Raw genomic sequence first — 6,887 nt, 5'->3', positions numbered from 1 at the left:
TGGTGGGGAATGGTATTTAGAAACCATGAGATGAGCATTTAGTTGTGTTTATTGCTTTTGGATTGTCGTCGTTCCCAAGCCCTCTCAGTGGACAATGGATAGAGCTATGGAATATAGGAGTATGAGTGCGTGCACACACACAGACACGAAAACGTACATGTACACAAATGCAAGTATATTTATTTTCATTTATTTTTGATATATACTGACAATGGCAGAGCCCCCTCTTCCCAGCATGGATGTCTGTCTTGCTCAGCCCACCTAATGCTTCGCATTCGAGAAGAGGAGGGGATCAAAGATTACTTTTTAAATGTCTGAATAAAAACTAACTTAAGATGTTATTAACTTTTGTCTCACATTTCTCCAATCTCTTGATGCATTTTATCTTTTTCAAGACTAATCTGCATTTCTCTGGGTATGTGATAGAGTTCTGCTTCATTGGAAGAAGAATATAAAAGAGTCCATGCTTGATTTCTTTTATCCTAAGTTTTTGCATTTGTTTAGCCAGTACTTTTGGCAGGAAATGCTTTATTGTAGGATTGTCCACACACTGCAAGATATTTGGTATCCCTGACTCCCCACTCACTATTGCCACTGAAGGTCCCCTGCTAAAAAGAAAAACTTGGGATAACTGAAGAGCAAAAAACAAAGAACTCCTATACGTTTCTAGCTGCCTCCTAGGAAGGCACCCTTCCCGTAGTTGAGAACCCCTGGAGCTCTTTGCAACTTGTATAGTAGCTGTTTCCCACTACATTCTTAGGTTCACACTAATTCACATGAAAACTCACTTACATGGAACAGTTTTACTACATCAGTCTGTTCTACTCAAGTGTGTTAGCCTTGTCAAATCAATGTTATTTTTGATCAAAAAAAATTACATGCTTTTGGGTTGGTAAATGTTGGCTGTTGATTTTTTGGGGGGTTCGGAGGCCCAAATCCAAACGCTGCTTTGAAAAGAGGTTTTCTTCTGTTGTTGAAATGTCTCTTAAATTAATTGAAATATGTCAAGTCATAAATACAAAGCTGTCTGAAGCAACTGGGTTATTAGTTTAAATTAAGGCCCCAATACTGTATATATAATATGTGTTATTGGCTTGTTAGCTATATATTTTCATAGCAGTGGTAGATTACTTGGGTTTGGGCAAATCAACTTCTAGTTAAGAGCCAGAGCTATACTCAGCAGGCTTGTAAATAGAGAAGGTTTGAGGGCCCTCTTTCCTTGGTGGCCCAAGCCTGTCATACCTGCTGATGTGCTGAAGGCAGTACTCTTTCCCTGATTAGACAAGGAAGGATCATGTTCTCTCAGGCTCCACAGGCTGTGGAACAAGCTCATCCCCCTTTCTTACCAGTGGTGTGAACACCAGCTGACCTGCAGTGGGAAGAAGCCAGACCCTTCAGCTAGAGATCTGTTTCTTTCCCACTGTGTCTTAGTTTGTTTGGGCTGCTATAACAGAATGCCATAGACTGGGTGGCCATATATAAACAACAGAAATTTATTTCTCATGGTTCTGGAGGCTGGTAGTCTGAGATCAGAATGCCCACATTGTGTTGCAAACAGCTGTCTTTGAGTTGTGTCCTAGCACACACTTGGGAGGAAAGGGACAAGAGAGCTCTCTGGGATCTTTTTTATAAGGGCACTAATCCGATTCATGAGGGTTCCACTCTCAGGACCTAATCACCACCTCCCGAAAGCCCCACCTCCTATCACATTGGGAGTTAGGATTTCTACGTAAAATTGGGGAAGGACATAGTCCATTGCACACCGGGACTCAAAAGAATAAAAGCTTGCTTGTGTTTTGCCCTTATGAATTTGAGCTCTTGTTTAGATGAGAAAAAATCTGCTCCTAGTTCCACCAACTATATAAATAAAGGAAGGAAAAATAAGGTTCAACAAATGTTATGTTTGAAAAAAAAAAAAAAGGTCATCTTAGACTTGAGAGTAAGCTCTGTATAAAAACTTGGTATGATTTAAAAAATTAGTTGGGTACATCTGCTCTGTTTTGGGTAGAACCCATGGCAGAGATATTTACTGCTTCTCAAATATGTAAGTGCTCTCCCATACTTCCCAGCTCTCTGGAAGTTAGGCAGGGCCATGTGACTAGTTCTGCCAACTAGGGTGAGCTAGAGTAGTGAGCAGAAGTGATGTGTCACTGCAACCTCATATTTGTAAGGATATGTTCATTTTAATGCATGCTTTCAAGTGAACTAAATTTGAGTTGTGCTGAAACTGGACATAGAATGTTTCTAAGATAATTTCTAGCTGTCCCAGGAAATGGAAGACATTATTACACTAGTCTGGTGCAACACCTTCACTTAGAAAGTAATGTGTGGATTTACTTGGTTTGGTAGTGAACAAGTTTGAACCAGGGCTGATATAATCCATTATCTAGAAGGACGTAATCTGAATGGGATCAATTCAATAATTTAAAGACAAAAGCAAACTAGAAAATTGCATCAATGTGAGTTTTAGTGTTCTTCAGTTGGTGGTTTAAGCCATAGGAAATTTATTTTAACTCAAAAAGAAACTCATACACTATAAAGTGCGTAATCCATTTCCTTTGTCATCCCACCTCTTACTTTCCCTGACAAATGGAGCATGTTATTTCAAGGGCATTCCCCAAAACTTGCATCAACAGTCTTCTTTGTACCTGTGAATTGCCTCTTTCTGTTCATTTAGGATCCTGGACAGATATAATTCTCTCTCTGTCTCTCTTTCTCCCCCCTTAGGGATCTTACCTAAAATTGAATATTTCTTAATCTGAGAACTTCTTAGAATTTTGATTACTTGGTGCTGTTGAAAAATGGAGACTTTTTACATTGTGTCCTTATGACCATTTTTTTTTTTCTTTTGGCACTTGGTGAACAACGAAAACAAGGAGAAAAAACATAGAACAATTTCACACCTAAAATTGAAGGAGTTGATTACTGTCATTTTGATGATGTGCCTTTCATAAGCTTGCAATGGTTAAGAAAGACTTTATGGTTTGGAGCATGAGCACTTTAAAGTGATTCAAAATTATTGAAGAGCTACAAATTTTATAAAGTGCTTCAATTTGTTGCTGACTACAGCTGCAGTGGAACAATTCGGCAGAGCTTTTAGTACTATGCACAGCCTCCAAATGCTCTCATAATCTTCCCAGGTGTAGCTCCTTTACACTTGGGGGCTCTGAGTGTTCCCCCCAGAGATACTGCATTGCTAACAGTAGCAGAGCCTCTGTTCTGGAGACTTGCATGCCACAAAAGAAGAGCTCACACATGGGTGTCATTTTGGCAGTGCTGCAAACTCCAGAGCAGCCTTCTGTTGTTTTATGGCTTTGCCGGAAATATAAACTGTTGGTCTAAAAAACTACTGGAATACTAGTGTCTGAATGGGTGTAGGTATACGTGGAGTGGAAAATAAGTGGGATAAGAGTGGGCAAGGTGGTTGAGACACTGAAAGATGAGAAGATGACCTTTTTAGTCCCTTTGAGACGCACGGAGACTAATGTTTAAATAGTTGGTACTTTTGAGAGTAACTTTGTAATAGCAGGTTTTAATGATACTTTTCTGCTTCGCCATTAGCTTACACTATTTTGCTGGACTTTGATTTACATGCTTAGAGCAACAGTAAGCCCTGCTTATGTAAAATAGGAAAAATAGGCATAATCTTTGAAATTTAAAATGACCAGGTGCTTTAGATGTTGACTTGTAATGTGGGGTTCCGCTAAAGCACGTGTATAACTCTGCCTTTTAAAATGGATTTACACAGCTGAGATGTCCTGAAAAGTACATGACTTCTCCATGTGATGGCTGTAAATGGGACAACATTTAATTTCTTTAGAGCTAGAGTTGTATTGATAGAACTCAGCTAGTTCATTAAGGAGAAGGTAATCTTAAATCGGGACAAAACTAAATGCAGAGAAGTCAGTTCCAAGGCATAACCAGTTCAGCAGTGGGATGGGGGGAGGGTGGCCTTTAGTAGCTCTCTAGTATGTGAGTAGTTGGTAACATTAAGAGTGCTTGAAAAATCTTGGTTACCTCACCTAGGTGATTCTTGCCAGAGCTGAGGTTAGAGTCCACATTTTCAAGACTTATCTCACCAGTATGCTTTTTACCACCACACTGTTGATCATTCATTTTATTTAAAAGTATGATGTACCCCTTTTAGGAGAGGACTTAACATGTTAGAATATAGCTTTTTTGAGATGTGCTTTCTCTTATCAGAAAATCAAAATTGATGGTGACTCCCAACTCTGCTCCAGATGGGCCCCAGATAATAAATACTGTTGCAAGTGTGTGCACCCACCCAGCTGAACGTCATAGTCTGTTGTGGGCAGTGCTTGGTTGAGGAATTTCAGCCAGATTCATTTAGTTCTGCCTGATCCACTCTGTTTTATATGATTAACGTGCAAGCACCTGGATATTTGTAAACAAATATTAAAATATCCAGGCATTCTGTTTTCATTAAGAAAATTTAAGAGCTACAAATTGAAACTGCCAAAACTTAGTAAAATAATCAGGAATGAGAGATTTTGTCCTTCTTTCAAAAGCAGACAAAAAACTATAAGGAACATTTGCATATTGAATTAGTAGTATATTTTAATTCAGCCCCAAAGCCAAGCAGATGTGGTATGAAGCTCTTTAACCTTGCCTCAAGAATGTGGTTTTATATACCAAGATGATTATGTCTAAATGTCGATTCAGTAACTTTGATCTAAGAAAGAAAATCTGATCTGTATTCAGTGCTTCTTTATGAAACTATTACTTTTGAATTCTGTAAGCCAGGCTTTTGTTTTTTAAGTTAAATATATTGAATGACTACAAACATTTTATAAGCTAGATATTATTTTGACTTAAACCCTTTATTCCATGTAAAGCTCTTCCCTTCTTATTTCTACCTATCAAAACCCTATCCCTCATTTTCTGCTTGATATTGCAATCACCCTGGCTTAAAGCAATCTTTCCCTACTTTGAATGCCTATTATTGCACTTGCTTAGGTGACCCCTATAACATATATCACACACTGCAGACTCTTATTCCTATTACATCTTAATACATCTAATTTCCCAAAACGGATTGTCAGTTTTAGGATCTCATCTGGATACATAGTTCATTCAGCGTTTACTTGATGCATGTTTATCAATTGACCACAATGTGCAAGAGCTATGCTAGGCACTGGAGATGCACAAGTGAAAAATAGATGTGACCACAATCCCTGTGGAGCTGATCTATAAAGTGAATAAGTGAATGAGGGTCAAAGAATGTGTGTCATTTGTAGTATCAAGTAAACTGCTGTGACCATTGTCATGGTACTGAAGTTACTTTTGAGGAAGGATCCAGTATTCTCTGTTTGTTGATAAGCAAACTTATATCTGTCTAGTAATGGAATGCCAACTGTTGGTGTGTATGCTTTTGCTACAAGTAGGATTTTCTAGTTTCTTTAAGTAGCTTTTGAAATATGTGTGGTATAACTAAATTTCAATAAATCCAACATTGTCTTTTCTAGGCTCTTAACACTAACATAGGACCCCCTAGAAATAAACATTTCATATCCATTTTATATTATGAAGCATAAATTTGAAAAAGAAAGAGTTATGTTTGGTCATTTAAATCATCAGAGATTGTGTCTTAGAACTAACTTTCTTTCCAATTTATACTGTAAATTAAACTCGGGTTCATGATTAAATAGAAACTGCCAATAAAAAGCAATAAATCAGGTGTAGTATGAAATAAGTATAAGCAATATAAAAAAGCTTTTAAATTTTTAAACATAAGCTTCTGACTCAGTATGGCAGTCTGACCCTCCTAAAACATTAATAAATTATAGAAAATCATCTTTAAAAGTATAAACTAAAAAACATAAGAGTCTAATAGCAAAAGAGAGATTTTGAAACGTTCTAGAATCTGAAAAACAGATGGAGGAGTGGCAACTGATGTACCAGGAAAGAAGCATCCACTACCTAGGATATATGCTGAAGTGAATCAGGCAAAGACGGGGCCAGTCTGCCCTGTGGAACCCTGGAAGGCTCAGAACTCAGAAACTGCAGGTGTGAGGGAGGATGGAGGTGAGATGTGTGACTAAAAACAGGCATTTAATTGATTATATATACCATCAAAGCTCCCACCCCAGTGTATAGAGTACAGGAAATTATACCTTTCTCATGCAAATACAATGAAGAGCCTCCACAAGAGAAATTGTCAAAGTGCAGGCAGTGACACCCCAGAACAAGGCCTTTGAATTATGGCAAGAGTGTGTTCTTCAATAAAATGGCCAGCTGCCCAATCACATTTCATTTATTAAACTGCTAGTAAAAAGGATTCTACCAGTGTTCAGAGAGCTACCAGTGAGCCATTTTACTATTTCCTAGTAATAAACAGAAACAAGTATCTCTAATCATTTGAGAAAAGCCAGCAATATAAGTGACAAAGGCCAAGAAAACCAGTCATTAAAAAAAAAGAGAAACAGGCAGGGAGATGGCAACATTCTGAAGGAAACAGATAATTCAGGAAGAACAGCCACAAAAAAACCCTTAAAAATTCTAATTCATACCCTGGAAAGATTAGAAAACATAATGCATCCATAAAAGAATAGGATGCTATGAAAAAGAAATTATAGATCAAGTTAGTGTTCTTGCTATTTAAAAATGTGATTATCAAGGCTTCCCTGGTGGCGCAGCGGTTGAGAGTCCGCCTTCTGATGCAGGGGACACGGGTTCGTGCCCCGGTCCGGGAAGATCCCACATGCCGCAGAGCGGCTGGGCCCGTGAGCCATGGCCGCTGGGCCTGCACGTCCGGAGCCTGTGCTCCGCAATGGGAGAGGCCACAACAATGAGAGGCCCGCGTACCGCAAAAAAAAAAAGAATGTTCATAAACTTAATTTTATGAATTAAAAAAGCAGAATGTAATG

Source organism: Delphinapterus leucas, chromosome 3 (genome assembly GCF_059928025.1).
Source record: "Delphinapterus leucas isolate spDelLeu-1000000601 "Yukka" chromosome 3, BTC_Dleu_Yukka2, whole genome shotgun sequence".
Taxonomy (NCBI): Eukaryota; Metazoa; Chordata; class Mammalia; order Artiodactyla; family Monodontidae; genus Delphinapterus; species Delphinapterus leucas.
Note: the sequence above shows the minus strand (reverse complement) of the source record.